This window comes from Phalacrocorax aristotelis, chromosome 5, assembly GCF_949628215.1.
Source record: "Phalacrocorax aristotelis chromosome 5, bGulAri2.1, whole genome shotgun sequence".
NCBI lineage: Eukaryota > Metazoa > Chordata > Aves > Suliformes > Phalacrocoracidae > Phalacrocorax > Phalacrocorax aristotelis.
The window spans coordinates 67,596,610-67,621,319 of NC_134280.1; the positions used below are offsets into that span (position 1 = coordinate 67,596,610).

The following is a 24,710-nucleotide window of genomic DNA, read 5'->3' on the forward strand; positions in this document are numbered from 1 at the left end:
TCAACAGATTGCTTCATTGCACTTACTGTGCCATATAATAATACAATAAAGAAGCATAAACTAGACTTTGGGTTTTGTTTACTGGTAGGTAAGTTCTCATGAAAATACGGGAACAGTAAGAATTATTATCTTATCAACTATCTGAACACGTCATGGCAATCCCCGAAGAAACCTTTGTAATGTTCAGTTACACGTGCTGCTCGTTTTTCTGTTCGCTAATGGTAAACTATTAGTCAACCCATCCCCGTGGTAACTGCAGCGTAATGAGGGAGGCGAACCAGGGACGCATTTACCCCGTGAAGTGGTCTGCTAAATTTACACTTTGTAAAGTGTAAATATTTCTTATAGAAGGCATTTACATGGCTCTGAAATGGGGTCCAATTTTTCACTGATGTGGTAGGGGATGCAGACATTGTTGGCCTGATTTTACAGAAATCTTTGAAAATGGGCCATAAAATAGCTGAGGAAACCCAAGAGGCACCCACACGTTTGGAAGCAGATTACAAGACAGCTCTGTTGCTCAGCCACAATCAGCTCCCTGCTTTCAAAAGGAATGGTATCGATTTCAATTTTTTTTCCCTGCTTTCCTAATGAGAATGTGTCGGAGCTGAAATAAATAAACAAATAGGACCCATGTCCAGGGACCCTTGACGTCTTTCCATCACGGAGGCTGGGAGGCCCCTGCGCTTCCTCCCCTGGCCGTGACATGCCCAGTGAATATTTCCACCACCCACACTTCATTCATTCTTAACTCTCCTCACCCACTCATCATTACAGCTGTGCAAAGCATCCATTACAAACCCTGAAGCCATCTGAAACCTACCTTTATAACTTTGTTAGGTGCTTCACACACAGCTGGGATTGGTTGGACTTTTGGTAAATTAGCTTTTGAGACCATCGACCCCCAGCTCCGTGCAAATTTGGGCTCAGGTTAAGGTGAATGATTTATGGGTTGCATATTTTGAAAATCTCTGAGAGAGTTTCATATCACTGCATCATGCCTCACTGCGTAGATCTCTGTCATGTTCATGGAAATCAAAAAAGGTATATATAGAGTACACTGCAAAAGGGAATAACAATAGCAGGCAGATCCCAAATGTGCGCCGTGCATTGCAAACAGTTCCTGGCCTGAAGGACCTGGGGGGAAAAAAAAGAGTTCTTTTTAACTCTTTAACACTTTATTGCTTCAAAGTGTAACTAACTCATAAATTTTTATTACATTCCTTCATTTAGCACATATGCATGCCACTAGCGTTTCAATTAGATAGGAACTCGTGCAAGTAGTTGCTATAACGATGCTCTCAGACAGGAAGCAGAGGGAAAGCCAGACTACAAAATTCAGATTCAAAGCTAGATTTTCCATAGTCACAATGAGAGATTTAGTTCATTGGTGATAAAAGTTTCAATTTGCAAAATTTGGATTTGGATCCTCACTGAGCTGAGGTTTGGGTCAGCCCGGTTAGCAAAATTAAGTGGCGTCTTGCTAAACAGAGACCCGATAATGCCAGCCCCACTGAGCGCCGTCTTGCTCAGCCAGTTTTCAGAACCGTGAGGCAATTTGCTCTAAAAACACTGACTGAAATGGCAGATAAATGAGTTTTTTTAAAAAAAGCAATTCAAAGGACAGGATTCAATATAAGAGGCTCTGTGGCTTCTTAGTCAGACAGTATTGAAGAAAATACTTTCACATTTTAATTTTTAAAGGAAGCCCAGACTACTTAAGGCAGGAGGACCAACTATGTCACTGAACCTCTTAACTCGTAACAAAACAACTTGGTTCCAGCTCGTAGCGTGACGACATTTTATCTCCAAAACAGTCTCTTTTGTCATGAACGAGTCCATGCAGAAGATTGTAAACGCCTCACCAGATCCCGACTGTGGACAACCGCTTCCTCCTGACACCGAAATATTACTGTAAGTGAAAGCTAGAGTGACAGTTTAGTGTGTGCCGAACGTTGCTTTGTCAGGTGACTTCAGTTATTTTTTTGAAATCCTGTAATGTGCCCATTTATCAAAGCGCCTTCAAGACAAGCGGGAAAAGGCTTGAAAAGTTTGTATAAGTCCCAAAAACGCCTTGAAGTGGAGTTACCTTGGACTGAAGGTCATATTAAGAAGAGTGTCAAGGCACGGGCTTCAGCTGAGCAAAGGTAGATACGCACAGGGTGAACAACAGTATCTGAACTAGTCGCTGTGGCGTGAGGCACCGTTGGGTCTCAATTCACATTTCGCTAAATGTCCGAGATGGGTAAGATGAACCACAGCCTACAGGTGTCTGTTTCGTCCCATCAGCTACGAGGAGAACGTGAGTGACCAGCTGATGCGTAGCTAAATGTCTGTCTCCGTCCACGTCAGGTGAGGTGAGCACCGTTGCGGGTGTCTGCTGAGTGCCCGCCGCAAGGCAAAATTTGGTGGGGGAGGAAGGGAGGCGGGGCAACCACTCACCGCTGCACCGGTCAGTGCTTAATCCTCTGCCACTAAAAGCAGAATTCTTCCCTTGGCCAAGGATTGTTAAATAAAAATAATACATAAAGGATCGGCATGGAAACATTAACAATAAACGACGGGACTATCAGAGGTACTTTGTGAAGAAATGAGTCACAAAAATAACAGAGAAGCAGCCTAGGATTGCAACATCAGAACCCCAAAGCGTATTTGTAACAGTTTAATCACCACCTTCACCGTGTGCAGTTGTAACTCGTGCCTGTTGGAACATTACATTCGCCTTTTGCTGAGGGCCTGGTTTCGTGAACTGCCGAGCATCCTCATCCCACAACTGCCACACGTTGCAGACTTACACCCAGGGAGGGATAAAAGATGGCACGTAAGGTTTCGTATCGCGTATGTGTGGATGGCTGTGAATCAAGGAAACAATTGCTTTTAAATGAATGACATGAAATTAGAAAAGTGGTAACGAAACGCATGATTTGAGAGCAAAAACCCAGCCCCTTGTAACTCATTTCAATAACAGGGAAGAGTGGTGCCACTAACAGTGCTGTTCTGAGCAGTCAGCTGGCATTTCCACTGTATAATCTTGATGCGGGGGGTTGGTATCTCTGTCATGTCGGGCCATGCTGAGCTGTAACTTAGTGTGGAAAAAAAAATTAAATTGCTAAATGATGGGATTTCTCTCTCCCCCTCTCTCTGCATCACAAAAAATTAAAACAGAATTTACATTTTATGAACTATTTGCCAAACCTCACATCATAAACACTTTCTTTTTAAATGCATAGATAATAAAAAGGAAGACAGAGGCAATAAACAAGTTCAGTATTTAAAAGATTTGCTCAACAGAGACAGTCCTTCCTTGCCACGAGTTTTTTTGTTAAAAAGTGAGAAATACGAGTCTTATTTAACAATAACATGAACAAAAAAAAATGCAAGCAATTAGTAATGACTGCTCAAGTAAATGTATCTGTTCCAAAAAGAGGTGTCATAAAAAATGTTAGAACTGATATTTACTACCACTGAAGTCAGCAATCGCATTTCCATTGCCTCCAGCTGGAGGAGGGCTTGGTTCCCAGGAAGTTCACTTCAAAGATGATTATCTTTATATCAGCCAGTCTAGGAGCGAGGGCTCCATGGCCTTCTACATGAATGCTAAAGGGCAGAAAGTGCTATAAATCCCTGTTTCTGCAACGATAAGGCCTCTGGCCCCAGTTGAAATATATAGAAATAAAGTACAGTTATATGGGTTTAAAAATCTTACCAAAACCGCTGCGTAACCACACCTGCAGTCCTACCACAGGTAAATCTTCCAAGGCTCTTGTTACAACTGCGGCTTAAATAAGCAGTCCGGGGCCTGTTTCAGTGTTTGTTGTGATTGTTCAAATATTTCAGTCATGTTTAGTAACTAAAGAAGGTCTCGGACTCTTTGTTTCGGCTGTATACAGAATTTACCAAACTCACTGTTCATAATCAACAAGTAGAGACTGAATTATCTGGGAATTTTCAAAGAATTTTGTTCAGTCTGTGACTGTCAGTTAATATAAAACTAGACCTGTAAGGCCTCCCGTAGGTTGACTCCGGTTTGGTATAATAAATAACCAGTCTTTCAAAATTCTCTAATGGTTAAAGGTAGTGGCGAGGTATTTTGATTGTGCATTTCAAGAACATAGGTAAGACAATTTCTTCATTCTTCTTCCTCTCTTGTGTGTTTTATTCACAATTTTTTGTTACTTGGGATGACTACAGTTGTGTGCAGCTCTGAATGGGACTGAATATATGGTTGCCCGCTTTTGAACCTCTACTAAATCATATATCCTGACTCATATAATGGGAGAAGGATTCCTTGTTCGTGTTCCCAAGCTCTTTCCAGCAAACCTCAGGACTGAAATCCCTCTCTCCAGGCTCCTCCCAAACCTGTGCCCCATAGCTCCTGCAGACAGCCCCCCTCTCCTCTCAGTCTGCTTCTGCCCTACATCTCTGCTGCTCAATCTGCTCTCTTTTCCACACACATCCCTGCCCAAAACAAACTCAACACGGCTCCCCACCCAGATCTTTTAAATTCCTGGGCAACCTTACATTTGCCTTTGTTTTGGGCAGAAACGTGTGCAGAACTGTCTCCTATGGCTCAGAAGAGAAGGGCGGTGGTTAAACCTACCATTTTCAACAAGGCTTAACCCAACCTATAACAAAACCCTCGGTAAAGATGTAACCACTTCACAACCCTGTGTGTTGTGCAGTATGCGGAAAGGAATTTGCAGATGAAATGGCCATCTTTCCCCAAATTTCCAGCTGGACAGGAGCCACAATCAGGACCAGGACTCAGGCAGTTCAGTTCATCTGAGAGCTGCCTGTAGGGAAAAATGTTTAATTCCGAGCATTTTGCTCCTGCTGGGACCAGAGATGCTGGCGCCCTTATGGTTTCTGCTTCAGACATGAGAGGACGAGACAGATGTACAGGCAACCCCACCTTTTTTATTCTGAGCTGCCTTGATCTGATCACCAGTTTGGGAGCCAGGGGGGGCCACACTCGGCATGAAGTTTGGGCACTCACAGGCCTTCTGGGCTGGGACCAGCCTCTGCCAGACCAGCTCGGAGGATGCAGAAGAGCCTCACATGGTCTGCCCTTGTCCAAGCTCACAAGCCAACCTGTGTTAGTGAGCCCCTGCCTTCCTGAGACCACGGGATTCAGAACGGCTGAACCACCCGCGAGGGGTGGGTCTCTACCGCTGCTTTGCCACAAAAACTCAGTAGTGCTTACTGAACTTGTGTGTTCCCTGAATTTCCAGCTGTCAAGCCCAAATAACACTGATGATGACGGTCTTAATACGACAGCGCTTTATAGCCTGGGAAGGCTCGTCCGTAGGATGTTCAGGCGTCACTTGGCGGCAGGAGGAGTTCTCTGAAGCAGCGCAGTGGCCATTGGTGATGAAAGGGAACGGGAAGGAGGCGTTCCATAACTTGGCATCTTCTTACAGAGTTTATGTTAAGGTGGGTTATCACACATAACCAACCCTAATCCCTTTTAAATTAAGGTTCTGTTTATAGCATATCAAGGTCAGGATTACAAATCACCAGGTATAATTAAAAGAAATAACGCCAATTATGTTTTCCAGTCATTTTCAGTACTTGAAACGTGGTCTCTGTACTCCTTGGACTTCTCACAGGTAAGTACAGATGGTACCTTTGCGAGCTCATAGTAACCTGTTTGTTATAGTTCCTTTGTTTTTACCGCTAGCTTGAAATACATACCAGTATTAAACATTGTATATGGCACAACAAACCAGTTAATGCTTTCAGTTTCTCAGCGGTATGTTCAGCAGGGCTTTAGAAGTATTTCCAAAGAAACTTCCAACCTTTATGTACCCTTTGTAGATAAATTCACTTTGCCCTTTTTGTGGTCAATTTCTAGCAGTCATCCCCAGTTCACCAATGAGGATTTCACAGGAATAGAGGGTTTTCTCTACATGTCACAGAATATTTCAAAAACCAGAACGTCTTTAATCTTTTATCACATAACTTTGCAACACAAAGGCAATTCCGAGAGATGAAGTACTTCCATCAAGTAAAGACAACAAAACAAAACGTGATACAAAAGTAGCACATGACCTAATCTACCTCTTAAAGAGGTAATGTCTTCATATTAAATTGAATACTTGAATTAAATGTATTTTTTTTTAAAAAATATCTGAGTTAAATAAAAAATCCAAAAGTTTAATTACAAGAAAAAGAGAAAAAAAAGTTGGGGTTTTAGTATTGTTACCTAGAATGTATGCATTCTATTCGTACAGGTAATTATTGTAGTTAGTGCAGCCAGCGGTAGGTAACCAGCAAAAATTCTGCACAGCTAAAGCCTTGGCTTTGTGACAGAACATGCATAAAGCACAGTAGATAGTAGTACTATGTACAGAAATCTTTCATTCTTTCAATTACAGAGGTTTATCAAGCCCAGTATATAACCTTGGGTCGGGAAAATTATAAAGATGCTCTGCAGGTAGAGAGCAGCTTCTGGCCAGGATCCCAAGTCATACTAATATAACTGGGGTACTTTTTTTCCCCTATTTTCCACTGAAGGTGTAGGGGAAAAAATAACAGAGTTGGTTTTTTCCTCATTGTTTGGTGGTCCTTCCTTGAAACTTTCCAAACCAAAGCCATTTCTCACATCTGGTTGGAACACAGATCTTTAAGACATTCAAGTAATTCAAATCAGATGTAAGCTACGCTATATGAAATTCAATCACAGTATAGTTACAGGGCTAGAAAAGTCTGCAATATGGCACCTCTTTTAATCAATAACAGCCTCAGTTTCAGTTTGTCTGTAAATACAAGACTATAATTAAGCATGATCTACTGCATTAATTATTCCAATAGCCAGTATAGCAAGTTGCCAGATTAGTGGCACTTTACATCTATAATATTATTAACAACTTCTTGTCCCTGTACACTCAATGAAGGCCACAGCAATATGGTCTCTATTAGATTATGGTTCCAATGGAAAATATTGAAGATCACTAATATCAATACGTACTTCCTTATCTCAACCATTTGTAACTGCTTGTATTGACTTTCGTTACATTCCAGCAGTTCTGCTTATACCCAAATGGTAGTCGTTAATTTCCATTAACTAAATCACAACTATACATAATTTAAATTATTTCCAATACATGTTCAGTTAATGCCTGTTATCCGCATTTAATTCCCATTGATTCCAAAAAGCTACCGTTGAGCTTAATTGCCGCCGTAATAGAAACGGTTTACCACGGGCATCAGTGGGTCTCCATTAACACCAACGGACAGCTACAGGGAGGGATTTTTCTCTTACCATCAAGCAGTAGGGAGCAGTGCTACACAGAGACTGCGATGCAAATCAATGGCTCAAAATGCAAACAGCTGCAGCTGGACTTGACCAGAGAACGGTATTTATCTCATCAACAAATGTGTGCTCGTCTAGGATACCATTTCAGTTGGCCAGAAAATATTTTAGAGGTTTCCTTAGACTTAGCATGTGAAAATAAAAGTGAACTACAACAGACTGTTGATAGTAACACAGTGTTCTGGCTTGTTCTGTTTGCATTAAGAAACGACATCTGATAAAGAGAAGTTCTAGACCAAGACAAAAATCAGTGTAACTTGTCTGATTCTTTTGTTTTCCTTATAATAATTTTGTCCATACATATACTCTGGCTGCCCAAGGAAAAAATCCCAAACCCTTATCGGTGGGCTGTTTCATATCTATTTGGATATAGGTTGTTAACAATGCTTTAAACTCACCGAGATTCGAGCACCATTTTAACGTATTGTTAGGTCCTTTACATAGAAGTCAGTTACATTTAGATGCTTAGAAACTGCCAATTCATGAAAACAAAACACCTGCATCAGAGTGATGATCTTGACTAATGTTGAAGAGAAAAGCAAGAGAATCAGCTCGCAGAAAATTAAATGTTACTGTATTTTCAAAATAACTTTTTCAATTTTGCATTGCAATTTTTTTTCCTATTTTCCATACTATTTTGAGTTGAGATCTAAACGAAATATTTTGCATTTAATCAAACAAATCACTTGATTGACCAACAATTGGCCGACTGGTGACAAAGTCTTGGGAAATAGTTACAAGCTTTGCACTTGAAAGAAAAGTGACACCTCTAAGAACCAAACCCAGATGTTGAGGGTTATGGGCTACAGGGTAAGAGGCAGCTGAGCCTCTCAGGCAACCCGGATGTGCAAACCTGCATAACAAGGAGCTGATGCACACGCCCTGTAGAGGACTGATGCTCTCCAAGAGCTCATGTAAATAACTGAACAAAGGAATCCATTTGCAGTGCACAAAAAAGAAGGAATTTTATTGGTCTTAGAGAACTTACCTCCTGGAACCTTATCTATTAACTATTTACACAGCCACAGACATCAGCGGTGATAGATATTATCTGCACTTCCTTTTGGTTGCTTCCCTTTCATGCCAACACTGTCTCTGCCTGGCCAGGTCTGAGCCTCTCCAGCCAGCCCTCACTCAAGAGCCGGTCTCAGCAAGGCTCCTGTAAAGCACCCTCCGGCAATTTAGCACAGAAGACTGGGGCAGGGTGGTTCCTGGGACATCAGCGTTTACACCTACTCTCTAATCATCCAGGTATTCCTGAGCACATTTAGTAGGAGGTCTCACAGCTGACAGTACTTAGAGATGCTCACCATTTCACCCTAGGATCTCTCACAAAGGAACAGAGGCACCTCTTAGCAGTGGCATTTATCCCAAGTACAGGTTGAAAATGTGCCACCCATATTTCACGGAAATCCGATTTAATAATCAGAGAAGATATAAAGCAAGTAAGGCTTAATTTATTTCTAGTTCTTCTAGGGCCTTTGTTTTGTGTTGTGGTTTTTGGGGTTTTTTTTTTGGTGGAACAGAGGTTTATCTCACCCTGCAGCCATTTTTCAACCCAAGCTTCTCAATGGAAACCTCTCTTCATATTCTTGAATCCCAACCATCTTCTTTTAGGAATAAGATTCACAGAGTCCCTCATCCTCCACATGTAACAAAGATGAGATTTCTGTCTCTTTTTAACCTGACAGTACAGCTGAGTCTAACCTTATCCACAAAAGCATGGGGAAGAGCATATTACCGACAAGCAGCACAAAATTAAAGCAAAATATGACAGATATTAAAGGAAAGTCAGCTTGATGTCACACTTACCACTTGCTCCAGTTGGTGAAACCCATCCTGTGCTCTGACACAGCGCAAAAGCACTTCTTGTAAGAGCCACTTCTTTATTCAAGGACCCACAGTCAGAAAAATGCACACCATTCAGTACGCCGCTTACCAACTGTGGTAGCCACATGGAGAGCTGTCGCTGTGAAGAGACAGAATTGTATTCACGTTCAGGTATTTTTTTGCCTACTTCAAACAAAAGCAAAGTTCTACCGGGCTGGAGGTAGGTCATATAAGGAATGAACTGGTAGTCTCCAAAGAGAGCTGCACAGCAGCTCATCCATCCTCAGCATAACGCTGGTGAATAGCGACGTGTAGACACACACAGTGAGTGTGAATAGCTGTTCCTGACTCCCAGTTTATGACGATATAACATACATAGCATCTCCTACTAGTACTTGCACGTCTCAAGCCCATTTTCCCAAATAATTGAACTCTGAAATCACAGACTATGACCAATGTTTTGTTACACAGCACTAGATAAGGACATAAATCTTTTTTCTCTTAATTCCCTTTTCCGAGTTTCTCAGCTCCTCTGGATAGTCAGATTGCCCCTATAAAAGAAAAATAATTTTGCTCTGTGACCTCCAGAGGTTTTAACCTCAACAACCTGGCCCTCAGCTATAAAGTCTGCAGGTTTTCCAGGCTCTGCAACCTGGAAGCAAAGCATGAGGATTAGTTAAGTACTGTGACTGACTCATGAATAGTTGCTGGTTCTTGCAATGCCACAGCTTATGCTGTTTCCCTTTCACACTCAAATTACCCTGGAAGCCCTGCCCAGTGGGGCAGGTGCTCTCAGGAGATAAGCAGCAGCGTAAAAAATTTGGGAACTTAGCCCATTGTACAATAAACCTGACATATAATCTACTACTTAGGTTTGTGACACACCCAGTAGAGTTAAACTAATCAGCCACTGTGGTCCCTGCATCCCTCCCAACACCTTCCCGTGGTATTGTAGACAGCCCCAATTTGCTGTAACTAAGGATGCTTCATCTACATGCTTTTCAGTTTCGCACTTGCAGACATTCCCTCAGCCCTGGACAATAAACTCAGATGACAGCAGTGTGGAGAATTCCTTTCGCAGCTGGATTCCCCAGCACGGGAACTCCTGGCGTACAGCTCTTGCAGGGTTTTGGTCATACATGTCCTGTCTCGCCACTGAGCTTTATCAAGCCTCAGGTGCTTTTGAGCATATGCAGGACTCCAAAATTTGGACACTTTAAAGCTGGGAAAAAAGGTCATATGATGTTTAAGTACCTTTGGAGCTAGGCATTAGTTAAGCAAGGGTTTTCCAGATTTAGTTTTAGTTTGAAGAAATAGTACTTGAATTTGACTTCTGTACCAATTTAGATTCATAAATCTATTTTCTAACCTAGCCCTTACTGACTAAGGCATCTGAATGAGTAGAAGAGATTAAAATAACCACCTTTGATAATTCTCTAAATTTCTAAATTAAAAGCGCTCCTCTGAGATAAATAAAGGGTTTGCCTGTTTCACATAGACCAGAAAATCAGGACCAAAGTCCACGAAGAAATTACATATCAAAACATCAGCTGAAACAGAAGGTTCCAGCTGTTTCAAATGCCACTAAACCACAATGATTATTGCTAACATAAATAAAGCAAAATCTTAATCCAGCTTTATCAAGGAGTTACTAACCATATTTCTCTCTTCTTTCAGTAGTTTTATGAGAGACCGCATTTTCATAAGCAAAGAGAAGGATGGGATATTAGCGACCACTTTCTCTTGCACTGTAAAAACCCCCAATGCCTAACAAAAGCATCTAACGAACAACTGAACTTGGTCAATTCATACGGAGTAGAAAAAACCTTCAACCCAATGTCTAAATTATGCCCTTGCTAAGCGGCTTGACTTGTGGGGGGTTTTTTAATTGGACAGTGTCACTTCCTTGTGACCACTACAAATGATAACAGTTGCAAGAGCTTTATGGTTGCTAAACCAAAGGAATGGCTGGAATTTCTTGAAAATCTTTACAGCTTCAATACTGAGTTCAGGCTGACATGTTGTACTTTAAAAGCTATCTTTAAGCAACTAAATAGGTGACAAAGCACTCCAGACTCTGGCAAGACAAAAGAAAAAAAAATCAAAGCCTGGAAAAGCCAACCCGTTGCACTTTTGGTACACTCCATGATTGTGGTGAAGGGTTTGGGTTGTTTCATTTGCAGACTCGTGGCTCCCTTCATTCCAGTAACAAAAATGCCAACAGCATTTCTAAATTAAACCCAGCATCTTGTCCCTTCTATTTAGGGCAGCTTTTTCTCTGCCCCACCACATCTCCAAGCACAATGCCAGTTCTCTCATACCATCTGTGTAAACTTCCCTCCACTATTTCCAAAAGTGCCTTTTTCCACTGCTGGGATCCGCCACTCAAGAACAACGTTTTCAAGATGTGTTCAGTGAGCAATTTTTTTTGCTAGTCAAGTTAAACTGATCACACAAAGTTCCCCTTCCCTTTTTCCTTGTTTCCCCACCATTATGTTAATGTCCAAAATGTTCTCTGAGAACCCTAATTCCAGCTCTTTAGAATACGGGCTGGGGGAGGGGGGCAGGGAGAGGACTGAAGTTTGATGCTGATTGAAGTGTTAACTGCAATTCCTTAGCATTCCAAAAGACTCATTGCTAATAAAGGAAAATATTTTTAGGAACACCAAAGCAATGTCTGCAGCAGAACATGGCACATGGCTCAGGGAAACCTGAGCTTTCTGGAAATGAGTTCACTCTTATCGGAGCAGCGGAGCCACAGACCAGGACTGCTCAGGTCCAGTAGCGTGCTGCCTGGGTAAAGGTGTTCTGCCTTTGGGGTCCAGCGTAGTGTCCCTCCATGGCAGTTAATGAACGGTGTTTTGAATCACAATCATTTTCACAAGGACTTGTGCTTCTGCACCTTTTAGGAGATGCTCATCTCTTGCCTCTAGTTGTTTATCCCGTCATTCCTCTGAAGAGTCTGTGTTGCTCCAGTAGCTACCAGGGACTCCTTGGAACTTGCACAGGGATAAGTTAACAGGGTGCAAAGATTTGAAAAAAACAAAAATATTTTTTTTTCCAGACCTGCAGAGGGATTTAGGATTACATGTTTCTACTTGAGAAGTGAGGATGACAGAGCACCAGCACAGCTCACCCAGAGATGCTGTGGAGTCTCCATCCTTGGATGACAGCCTGGGCAAGCTGCTCTGCGTGACCCTGCCTGAGCAGGGAGGTTGGACAAAATGACCTCCAGGGGTCCCTTCTAGCCTCATCCCTTCTGTGAGTCTGTAAGAAATACCAAAGTTGGACTGTTTATTTTAAAAGGCCAGCTAGATTTGTGGGATAGGATAAGAGACGTTGACTAGGTTCTCTGGAATGAAAGGACATGCCACTGATCTAAAAATCAAGTCCCATTGTGCTCAGGTAGTGACAGACGAGGTACTCGGGTACCAGAGTGAAGAGCATGACCGGACTGAATGGAAGTGAAGCAAAAAGGAAAGGTTCCAGTAGCTCCGTCACCACTTGTCCAATATAGACTCGCTCCTTTGGGCTCCCATGCTAATTCACCTTTCCCCTAGTATAAGCTACCTGGAGGAGTCACTGTTAAAGTGCATGGAAGGTGGGGCAAACAGTTGGAACACACTATCTCTATTTCCACTCAGTAAAATACAATCTCTTGCCCTTAACTAATAAGTGTATTTCACTGTTTTCCTACTGCAACCAGCCTACATGTTTACGTTTGAATGATAAGGTAGCTTACAGAGAAAAATATCTCCTCTAATTCTTCTGCAAATGATAATGCTCTTTAATACGAGCACAACAATGAAGTTGTGTTCATAAACTTACTGTTACCAATATAAATAATTACAAAACCATAAAAAAAATAAATGCATGCAATAACCAAAAGTATAAACCCACCACTACGAAATAGCACTTCATAACTGTGGCTCTAAATTATTACCAACGGAGCCACAATATCCGACTTCATAAAATTCTCCACTCTACAAATTAAATGAATTGGATAATTAAGAAAGCCGATGTTAGTCCGCAAAGTGAAACCACCATCGCTGCAGCATGTGAATGAACCCACATTTTTTAAAATGTTGAGAACTGCCATTCCCTGGCATGCATGATCCATACCTACTCGCTCCCTGTCCATTTGAAGCTGGGTGCGTTGAGAATGAAGCCGGGCGGCTGGTTTGCTCTCCGTAATGGCCTCAGATGCTCTGCCAACAACTTCAGGTCTCAATTAGAAAATCTTCAGGGCTGGGACTTTGGCTTCCTACCTATCTGCAAGACACTTCGTTGTTAACAATAAATAGAAAATTACAGATTAACTGTAGAAGTCTTGGTGAAAAAAATCCCCAAGACATGGCCCATAGGCGTGCAGGTCTTGCACTAGGACCTGTCTGCCAGGGCTTGTTACAGAGGGGGACTAAGATGGCAGCGGCTGTTCACAACAGTGCTGTACTACAGCATCTCCTGCCGCCGCAGGGAGAGGAGCTGGCCTCGATGGAGTGGCAGCTATGCTTGTCCCTGCAGGCCTGGCAGAGGGGGAGATAACCAGAATTACAGGCGTGACCCCACAGAGAACGCCCGTACCCCACATCCCTCTCGGTTAGCCTAGAGAAGGGCGGCAAAGAGCAGGAATACAATTAAAATACTGGGGGGGTGTGATATATTTCATGGCGCATGCTGTGCCTGCTCCCCGTTTGTGCAGGGCATTGCATGTGAGCGTTCATACGTCTGCGCGCTTTAAGCTGCGCTCACGCATCCCTGCCGCTGGGCAGACACAGCCCACGTGTGCGCCTGAAATACTCTCCTGAAAGAAAGCGGGGACGAGGCAGGGGGAGAGCGGACATGCCTTGTCCTTTTCACCCTTCCAGGCCTTCCCTCACCTTTCTGTTGTCAGCCTCCCCTCCTTTTCTGCCCAGAGTGTCACAGGTTTTAGCTCATGATCACACCCTGCCAGCCAGCAGTGGGCTGCGTGGCTGAGGACTGCCATTAACTGCCCTTTCCTCTGAGCGGCATCATCGCTCCCACTGCTGCAGCTGAAGACAGAGCCTTGCCTCTGTGTTTCCTTACCTTGTGCCAAGAGATATCTATTATAACTCCTAAAATATGTTGGCTGTACAGCATTGCCTGATTACCTTCACATTGCGCTAGCTCTACAAATAGGACAAAAATACACCTACATAGATGATGTAAGAGAATTACACATGGATATTTTATTCTGAACAGCATCCCCAGAACAGCTGCTGATACTTTGCCAGTTGCATTTTACTTGTAACATTTCAGCAGTTGCCAACAAGATTTTTTTGCACGGTATGCAGATGGCCAGGTGTTATTATCACTCCACCCACATGCCTGAATCTAGTAACAGTCCTGCTCCTGGCAAAATTCAATCTTTTCTCATCTCTCGACCCATGTTAATCTTTGTATTGTTTTTTAATTAATCTACGGTTAGCTGAAGCTCCTGCTATAAATCAATGATTCCCTTTCAATTCTTGTTAAAGATTTTTCATTTTCCTAAATTTGCAGCGCATTGCTCAGAAGCTGCCAACAGCACACTTTTCTCTCATTATCAAATCAGCGAGGAATGGACTCAATGAAGCAAAAACCATAAAGCCAGCACCAAGGACCTTCAGGCTTACGGGTCTTTCTATCTGCTCTAGACACGCTGCAAATGAAAACCTAGCCTTTCGCCACCCTGAAGGCTACAGGCCAGGTCCTCTCTTGGTGTAAAGTGCCATAGCTGTTTCAGGACACAAGCAAAATGTCCTCACTTACACCAGATAAATATTGGACACTGTCTGCTGCCTACTTTCTAGCTGAGGGAACAGCTGTCTGTCTGTGAAACTGCCCCTCAAAGAGGAATTGCTGGAGTTTTCTGTGACTATGTATTTCTAAATGCAAGTTTTCCATCTCTTTTCATTTTCCCAAGCGGTATATTGAGGTCTGTACTGAGGTTTTGGGGGGACGCTCACACTGAGGATGTCTCTTTGTGCCTCCCTTTGCAAACGTGCCCAGTGTGTCTTAGCACTGTTACTTAATAAAGTTTTGTCATGGGGTTCAATTTCCAAGAAAACAGTCTCAAAAATCCCAAGACTTTCTAATCATGTTTGTTTTAAAAAAAGAAGATGAACAAAATACGTGAAAGAGAGTGATGAACATACCTACTTATTCTCTTAAGTGGCATGAGAGGAAGATCACTGTTTAGTCAATGACGGCAAATGCAAGCTATAACACAGCTTAAGGTAGTTTATCAGGGTGACGGCGTGCGCAGCAAGATCTGCGCACTGCAAACACCAGAACTAGGCCCAGTTACAGCATCCTTTGTGGCTTAAGCCTATGCTCACTATGCACGTGCATTACATTAAACTTCCTCCTTCTCCTTCTCTCCAGTTACCCTTCTGCGCGTTTTGGTCTAAATTTTCAGAAAACGGCACGCACAGTTCCTACGATTATGCATGTAATCAATTAGTTATTTGTGTAGACAACTACTGTGACCAGGTATGCAAATCTCCAAGCAGCTTTTGCCATTTTTCAGTAATTTAGCCCTTTGTCATTTATATGTCCACTTTTGTTTGAAACAGCAAGTTCATGGAAATTTAACTCATTTGAACCATATGCGTAGATCCATATGAACTGCCCAAAAGCATCACAAAGAGAAAGGATAACCTTGTTGTTACGGCAGGAGAGCGCGAAATCTGGTTTCCATTCTGAGTTCTGCCACACATTTCCTGCGTAACCTTGGGCAAGTCATGAACTGTAACCTATTGCCGTGCAGCTGACCTACATGTAAAGCGGAGAGAGCCATCCTTACTTCAGGAGGTTATTGAAACATTTCGTTTGTTAGTGCACATAAAAAACATCAAAATGAGTAAATGGAAGGTGCTAGAGAATATAAGCTTTCAGTAAGGGCATTGTATACAATCACAGTAACAAACATGGTAGATGATCCGTTACTCAATCGTGAAACAGTAGGTAAAGGGGCAAACATGGCCATTGAGAACTGAGCAAAGAAAATGGCATATAAATTTGATCAGGGAGCTGAATGAGAACCAAACAGTAACGGTGAGCAGGAGCAGGCATGTGACTAATTAACCTTTACACTGCAATTTTTACTGTCCTACTTGGTCTTGTCCTCTTATAAAGGGCCAGTGTGAGAAGACATTTGAGAACTGTGCTGATTAATACGGCACCGACCACCTCGCGGTCTGTCTGATCAGCATGCATCATTCTTCATTAATCGGGATAATTCTGACAGTGATATTCAAGCCATTTGGCCAAAAGCTGGTGGACAACATTGTGATATTGAACCAATTAATATAGCTGTGTTCAGTTATAGGAAAACATGCCCTCTTTGTTCCCTTATACACCAGAACAGAACTGGAGAGTCAGTTCTGTTGCTGTGGTTGCTTCCTTCTTCTCGGGTAAAATGCAGTTAGACTTGCGTGGTGCTTCACCGAATGTTTGCGGTATGGCCTTGTGGGAGCGCTGTAAATCATGACATATTCTGAGAGAATACACCTCCTTTTAAAAATTACTTAATTTTGTAGCTGACCTGTATATGGCACTCACACTGACATCATTAAGAGTCTAGAGTACACTGATTGCGGTATCTGGCCCAAATTTATGACTTAATACAGCAAAATGTTCAGTAACCTCAGATCCAACTGGGATAAAATGTTATATCTTGGGCCCCATGTAGGAAATTTCTATTTTGATTAAGAAAATCTTTCCTCGTGAGAAATGAAGCAAAGCTTTTGAAAATATATTAAAGATTGTACCTCTTTACCTTCACAAAATAATTTGATGAGTCTTTATTTCACGTGTGATATTTCTTGGGAGGATTTGGAAATCAGAATTAAAAACTAAATAGAACAAAGAAAAACCTGGTACATTTACATTTAAGGTTTTCTGAGCTACAGGCACATGTTTGAAAATATGCCTTGATACATAGCTCTAGAGGTGGTTGTCTTCCTGCAAGTCTCTATTCAAACTGCAGCTGAGGAAGCAAGCCTACCCACAGTACATTTGATTTTGCTACAGAGAGCTTTGTACTTCCAAAGCAAAATGTTCAGGTGTCCACAGACTGAAAAGCCGTGAGCTGCTGCAGCATGTCGGCCTCCAGAGTTCCCTGGAATTCATCCCCGTTTGAACTGGAGCATATCTTTTGGAAAAAGATATCATCTTGATTTAAAATGTTCCAGTGAGGGAAAATACACTGTAAACTTTGGGAAATTATTTCAATGGCTCATTAAACTCAATTAAAAATCTATGATGATCAGAAGGGAGCTTCACAGGGGTCCTTATCAGCTACAGAGAAGGAGCCCAGATTTACTATCTTTATATGTGACTTGCACCTATGTGGTCTTTTTTTTTTTTTTTTAATCACCAACTGCAAAACAAAAATACACTAACTGTAAAAATCTGGCCAGCAAATGATTAGAAGAGTAACTACATTCCCTTCCAGGTCTTGTGAAGTGTTTATTAAACCTATTAGACATAACCTGAAAAAATGTAGATAATAGGCATGTGCCGTGGGAGTCATTCCACCACACTTTAACTGGTCGTCATTACAGCTGGGCTACAGTCAATGGAAAAACACAGGCACTTCTACAACATGATTCATTTGATCTTAGGCATACACCTATCTCAGTTTTGATGGATGAATCACATTTGTAGTATGTGTGGCAGTTAAGAAAATTTGGGCCATGGCCCTAATTCTGTGCAACCGAGAAAAAGCCTGATGAAACAGTTCTACCTGATGGAAAATGATCTGCAAGGCAACAGGGTGGAGGGAGTCAGTCTTCAGCTCAGCTCCATGGTGCTCCCCTGCAATCGCTGGTCTGGTCTGGTCGCTGCAGTGCTGTGGAGAAATGCCCTAGAGCCGTGCCGCCACTAGTAAGTGCTGACTCCTGAAAGGAGCAGATTTGTCCAGCAAAACTGTTGGAGCCGAGGTTCCAAGGTCCGTGCCTCCAGTGCTTTAGGGATTTTACTCTGGGCCAGATGTATTCGAGTCCCACTGGCTGCATGTAAGTTAGGTTCACTCCTGGAGCTGGAACAGACCTCACTGTTTGCATGAATCTAAAAGGAATGGAGTCCATGTGCTCCACGATGTGAACCAGAGCACAGGAAGGGGAACCACAGGGAGACTCACTTCAGAAACAAACTCCAAGTCTGTGCTAGTGTTAGTGTAGAGACATCCCAAGTGTTTGCTCTCTGTGACAATAAAGTATGTGGCTCTGTGCTCAACACCTGAGGCTAGGTCTCTGTTAGTGGTCATGATCTTCTCCATCCTAGTCCATAGGCTGCTAGAGGCATTCAGTTATGTGATCCCAGCGCCAAAGCCAGTGGTCTGCTGCTTCTTCTGTCCTGGGATGCGTGGTTGCTGACTCCTGTCAAATACAGCTAGTAAGTTCAGAGCTACAAAGCTCACTGACTTTGGCTAAAAGTGCCGAGGGAGCTAGTCTAACACCCGGTGCCTGCTAGTGAGGCATCTGCCTGGGTTTCAAACTATGTTTTAGATGCTGCATTCTGAGCAAGTGTTTAGTTGGCTATGTTTCACTCCAACCTGAATCCCTGATGAAGCTTACAGATCAGATTGGCTTGGTCAAAACCAGATGTTCAGCAAATCTAGGCACTGCAGTCTTTTCTTCATACAAATCCTCCACTTCAGCACAGCAGAAATACCTACTTCCCTCTCTGCTTGGGCTTTTGTAATGCTATGGGCTTAGAAAGCAGTTGTCACTTTACAGTTTGATCTCAAGTAGAATTTCTTCCAGCACTAATGGAGATAACTCTGGGAATAAAGTTCCTTAAACTGCAAGTTCCATCAAGGAGAGGTCCACCTTTCATTTTTTTCTCTGTGTTGTGCTCATCTACAGGCTCTAGAGAGTTAATACTAACAATGCAGAGTTACACAGGTGGAAACTTAAAACAAGAGGTCAGATGAGAAACACCGCATTCATCAATGTCTGGGGTCATCACTGGAATGCAGAGAGATCATTTCATTTGTAGAAGACCTGGTAATTGTAGGAGGAATATTGTCTACCCCCTTCTCCATTCTCCAAAGAAATTACCTAATAGTTTCCAATTGAGGCGGCTTTCAAAAGAATTTGGTTTTAATTCCATCATCATCTCAGAAGAAGGAAAAGTATTTTACTCTTAAATTGTAATTTTCATAGCTGTGTAATGCCAGCCGAAATTCACACTGTTCCTCAACTAACATATGCTTCTTAAATTTTCTCTCCCTTTGATATACATCTACTGAAGTAAATAGGTGAAAATAATAATCTGCCGTACTTCTAACTCAAAATCCAAAAAGGTCCTTGAGAAGCTGGGTTTAATTTCCAGACAGGGAAGCTGAGGCAGAGGGAGCTCTAGGGCTTTGCCTGGGATCACGCAGCAAGCCAGCAATTGACCTGGTAACAAAATCCAGGTGTGCTGTTTAATTTCTACATGCAGTCCTCTAACCACTGCTACCATCCCAATTCCTTCTCTCTGCAGCTAGTTCTGATTTCTAACAGGGTTGGGAAAGTGTTATTTTCGTGCAAGGTTCCAAAGCAAGTTGTCTTACCTGAACATACTGAATTTTAAAATGCTGTATTATTTTGCTTTTATGGATGAGATGTTTATTCCACCTGTCAGTTCCTATCACAGAAATGATACTCTGACAAATCTCAGTGCTCACGAGGCCTGCTGTCAGAAGATCGGGTCACTGAAAAGAAGAAAAATGTCATTTAAAATGGCAAAAACCTTCAGCTATTTATATGAGAAATACAATAGGGGAAATTTTCTTCCTGAGTCCTCTGATGAGGCTTTTTAAATGTTAGTTGTTAACTAGAGAGTGGCCTGTTGATGTACACATGCAAAAGTCGTATTCAGAGTACTTGTCTGACCTAAGAAGGAAGGGGCTCTTCCGTTTAACGAGGGCAAGGCCCAGCTACAAAGAAGTGATAATGGAGATGCCATTGACGACAGGGATGCATGCAGTAGCCACAGAGATTCCTCCTTTTGTCTCCAGCCGGATCACAAGGACCAGGATTCTTTCACATACAGAAAGAAACAACTGCTGGGCCCTTGAAGGAAATTCAGTTGAGTCCCAGATAGTTTAAACTAAAAATCTGTTCATTCATACAGAAGAAAAATATGCCCGTTGCAAAACTTCACATACATCAAGTTGTTGGGTATTTTTAAACCAAATTACGGAAAAGTTTTCTGTGCTCCCTCCCACAAAATGCCTTGGGAACTTGCTGCAGATCCCAACTGTCAAGTTGTTGCCTTTTTCATTCGGTCTAAAATACATCTATATTTTTCTCCTCCCCAATTAGATAATCTTTATTTTTCATTCACCTCAGGTCTAGCTGCATCACTTTGACCTCTCTGTGAGGCCTGGGTAAATCCTGAAGATGCTGGGCCACAATTCTTAAGAAGGAAACTTCAAGTTCTTTCCGCTTCACTTCCCCTTCACATGTCTGAGGCAGTTAACGTTTCTGCCCCATAGTCTGCGTGGCAGGAGCTGTGTGCTAGCTGTGGCACCTATTGTCTGCATTTTTCCTCTCGTTAGTCTCCTTGACCTTTTATTGTCTTACTCCTGCAGTGTCAGGTCAGACTTAGTGTAGGTCTCCCTTCACTAAGGACCCCTTTCCTTTCGTGGATCACTAAGCAGGACAATTGCTCTATCCATCTTTTCAGGGTCTATTGTCGAGCCCCCCCTGAGCTGAGAAAGGTTTGATTCACTGGGAAACCATTTTGGTCAAAGGGAAGCCTGACTATGTGTCCTTTTAGGAACTCTGTCTTAATCACTGACTTTTTTATCTGGGATATGAAGAGGATTCAGGAGATCAAAAGGTTTGGGAGTACATGGGTTTGACCACATTTTTCCTGGAAATAATGGGAAACCTCCACTGAAAAATGAGCTCCGTTACAATGGGCAACAAGAAGGAAAGCCACATAGTGTTCCCAGCGCATTCTGAATCATCAGACCTTCAATAGCTTCCATAGAGAAGGGAAAAAGTAAACAGAAAATGTAAATGGAATGTAATAATTAATGGACCTAAAGAAACAGACTCATTTGATTTGCGCATAATTGGTGCCTTTAAAAAAAAGATAAGTCAAAAGAAATGGACAGAGCAGGTGGAGAAGGCTGAAGACTGGAAGTTCAGTCTGGCTGAGTACGCGATGGACATGTGAGTGGTTACTCAGAATTAGTAGCTCACCTCACCTTCACAAGTCATTCGACATCCAATGGCCCCCTGTATTTCCCAGGACCATGAAGTGTTACAGACATCTTGCTGGAGCACCACAGTGGAGCTCTGTTGGTTTTGAAGACCCTGTGTCACTAGGTATTCAGCCACACTCTTGCTAATGCCTTGAAGATTTCTTCCTGCATGGAAGAATTAGAAGGCCTTATGTAAGATGACAGTCGTGAAACTTCAGTTGACTGTATTTCCAATGAAGTTAACCAGCAGCAACGATTCCCATTCAGGCAATTTCCTGTAGTAGAGATGTAGGTACCTCTTTAGGTGCACGAATTTGAAAGCACTTGGTTCAGAGACTTAACAAAAACCAGTAAGAATAAAAACGCCTTTTTCCTGCAATCTAGCTAGAACCCTTTCACCTACTGGTCTGCCAAAATGCTTTTAAAATGAACATTTCACTCTTTCTTCAACTAGCCATTACCTCTGCACAGAGTCAGCTCAAGCCTTTTCAAAACGCAAAGCTGAATATTGCTGTGTAAGGATAAAAGAGAGGAAAGGGACTGGTCTCGGGAAGGGAGGCAAGCAAAGGGAGGAGCCTGGAAAGAAAATCTTGGAGAGCTGGACTCATATTCCTGCTATCAATAAGATGAAAGAAAAAAATGTAAGAAGCCTGTACCTCAACTTTTCCCTTTGACCTAGGCAAAGTCAGGAGGGAGCCAGGCTGTTTTATCTTTCTCCAGCAAAGTACCCTTCCTCGGTATTATCTGTGCATTTCCTTACTTCTTTTCATACTTTTAGCATGAATAATTAAGGATTCTGCTTTGGAAAGCACCCCAATTTAGGCAAAAGTTTGTATTTAAACTTCAGCACATGCCGAGATCTTTACCTGAGTCAAAGAAAAAGAGTCAACTGGATGTAGTACCTAAGCACTGGTTTTTGGATGAGGAGCTACAGCTGGCTTCAAACAAGGCCAAACCTTCAGATTAAACATTTCTTCTCCAATAAGAAAGTGAGAAAACAAAGGCTTAAAAAAAGAACTAGAAAACTCAGATTAAAAGAAAAAGTCATTCCAGCCATAAAGAGTAAAAAGGGACACCATCCACGTCTCTGATGTTTCAGGGAGGGCTTAGTGTGGAACTGAATGAAATGTTAACCATTCCTGTTTACTACAGTGAAATTGCTGAACCTGACATTTCTTGGTTGGTAAATAGACATAATCCCTGTGATATTTACATTAAGTATGTCCAGGATGATTCTTTTTTTTGTTCACCTGTCTATATATGTTATATATAACAGACATGTTATAGTTGCATATACTGTCGCTAAAGGCACAAAAATATCTACAGTAACTTTTGTGCCACCTTAATTTGCTCCTGCCATTTGAGTTCCCAGTGCCAACCGATCACTTAATGTCAGCATTGTCACCTTCTGTCAACATTACCAAGTAGAAGTGTCCAGGATATTAAATATGCTTGCATTTACGTATAAGAGGAAAGGAAAAAGTGATCCAAGCATTTCCTGTACTGTAGAAACAACTGAATATTGTTTCAGTTGAATTGTGACTGACTCATCAACGAGAGTTCTGCTCCAGAAGAGCCTTTAGCCCTGATCCTTAATGACACTAAATATTGATTTGTCTATTAAGGAGTCCCAAACATATGAGGAAAAAAAAAAGTGATCAGTGAATGAGAACACAAGTATATCTGCAGACCTGGTGGAATCAGTATAGCTGCACTTTCACGTTCCCAAAGGCAGAGAGCAAGTACTGTGGGATACATTTCAGCCACATCAGGGAAGCCCTTTGCATAACAGAGGTATAGTCTCACACGGTTAAGCTTCATGTGGAAAGCGGTTGAGTTTTATGTACTCTTTAAGCTTGATAGAGAGAGCTTTGCTGACTATGTCTAAGGACCTAACCACCCCAGATTCTGAGTATGTGGCAATGCCACCAGCTTTCACCTGGCATTCTGCTATGTAAATTGTTTTCTCTCTACCCCTTTTTGATGGTTGTAAGGGAGGAATCGGGTCCAGAGCTTGCAACTGTGGTGTGTCTTGTGTGCTTAAAAACGTTAGGTCAAAACACATGCCAGTGGAAATACCTTTGAGGATGAGGAATTATTTTCCATTTCTCTGGTGACTAACAGTAAGGCTATTGATAGAGGTTTCCTTCTGGATCCCTCTAGGTTGTTTGACACCCATTGAGTATAGCTCGAGTGACCTGCCACTCTCTTACCTGCGAAAGCAGCAAGTTGTCCTAGGTATCCTCTCAGTTCGGTCTTTCTTCATGAGCTAACTTTGGTAAAATTTATTATAGGCCTCAGGAGAAATGAATTTCCCTGATAGAGGAGTAGATTGAGAATTTAAATTAGCATAGCTAATTTGTCCCACGTAATTTGGAAGTTCTCATACTGCCTTCTCTGTCAGCAGATTGGCAGAGGCGGGACCTCCAACAAAGTGATGGTAAAAGGAGGAGGGTCACCTCTCCCATTAGCACATCTGGATCAGGAACAGGATGATTTACTGTCCCCACCCCAAACTCCTATTGAAATGAACAATCCGTTCCTCACAAAGGGCTAGTGGCTCTGCTGCATATTTAACTGGAATGGTAATATGGTCAGTTGCATAGCTGAAGATGTAAGAATTATAATATGATTGAGCTAATTGCTTCCAGAGGGAAAGAAACAGAAAGAAGCTATAAAAAGGTATGCAATATTTGAAAATCAGATATTTTTCCCCAAATAATACTGTTTGCACCACTTTAAATGCCAGGTGGAACATAAATTATTAACTATTCTTTCTCGTAAGCATGTACATTTTCTGCCTTTTGTTAAATCTTTTCTCCAACTATTGGTTCATGCTAATAGCTTCCATAGTAAAGTGCAGGACATACAGGTGGGCAAAATTCTGCGTAATTAGTTGCAGTTAGTAACTAACCTTTGATGTGTTCAACCTTGTAATTTTCTAATCTTGAGACACTGAGTAAGCGCAAAGCTGTATTAACTCTTCTTTTGTAATAGCTGGACCAGTAGCTGGTTAAAGTCAAAGGAAAGATTCCCATTAACTTTAGTGGTCTGTGAATCAAGCTCTTGATATATATAGAAGGCCCCTGAAAACAAAGTTTTATTTTTTAATGTATTGTCTCATTTGTTGAATAGCATGGCTTACTGCCCAGTGTTATGGCAGTTCACAATGACTATTCTTCCCACCCATTCTCCTTCTCCTCCTTCCATTAATCAGTGATGGGTCGAATTCAAACGTTTTGGAAGTTCTGTCTGGTTTTGATGTGACGTTACATAAAAATATCTACAAAGTAGTTATTAGGGTACTTGGTGTGGCTGCATTTGTCCTGGGGAAACCTCCCCCTCCTCTCTGAG

At 42.1% G+C, this 24,710-nt stretch overlaps 1 long non-coding RNA gene across 4 annotated transcripts; it reads right to left on the minus strand.

Moving 5' to 3' along the window:
* On the minus strand, positions 1-24,438 carry LOC142057983 (uncharacterized). 4 transcript variants are annotated; one of them, XR_012660827.1, is made up of 7 exons: positions 24,271-24,438; positions 21,360-21,631; positions 19,713-19,853; positions 13,268-18,531; positions 9,128-9,284; positions 2,674-2,852; positions 1-1,137 (listed from the first exon to the last, which is right to left on the minus strand). It is a non-coding gene; the product is annotated as an uncharacterized LOC142057983 (long non-coding RNA). The 4 variants fall into 4 exon arrangements; XR_012660825.1 differs by lacking the exon at positions 1-1,137 and having other exon boundaries at positions 1,157-2,852; positions 13,268-13,417; positions 17,898-18,531; XR_012660826.1 differs by lacking the exon at positions 1-1,137 and having other exon boundaries at positions 1,157-2,852; positions 13,268-13,417.
* Positions 24,439-24,710: the final 272 nt, after the last annotated feature.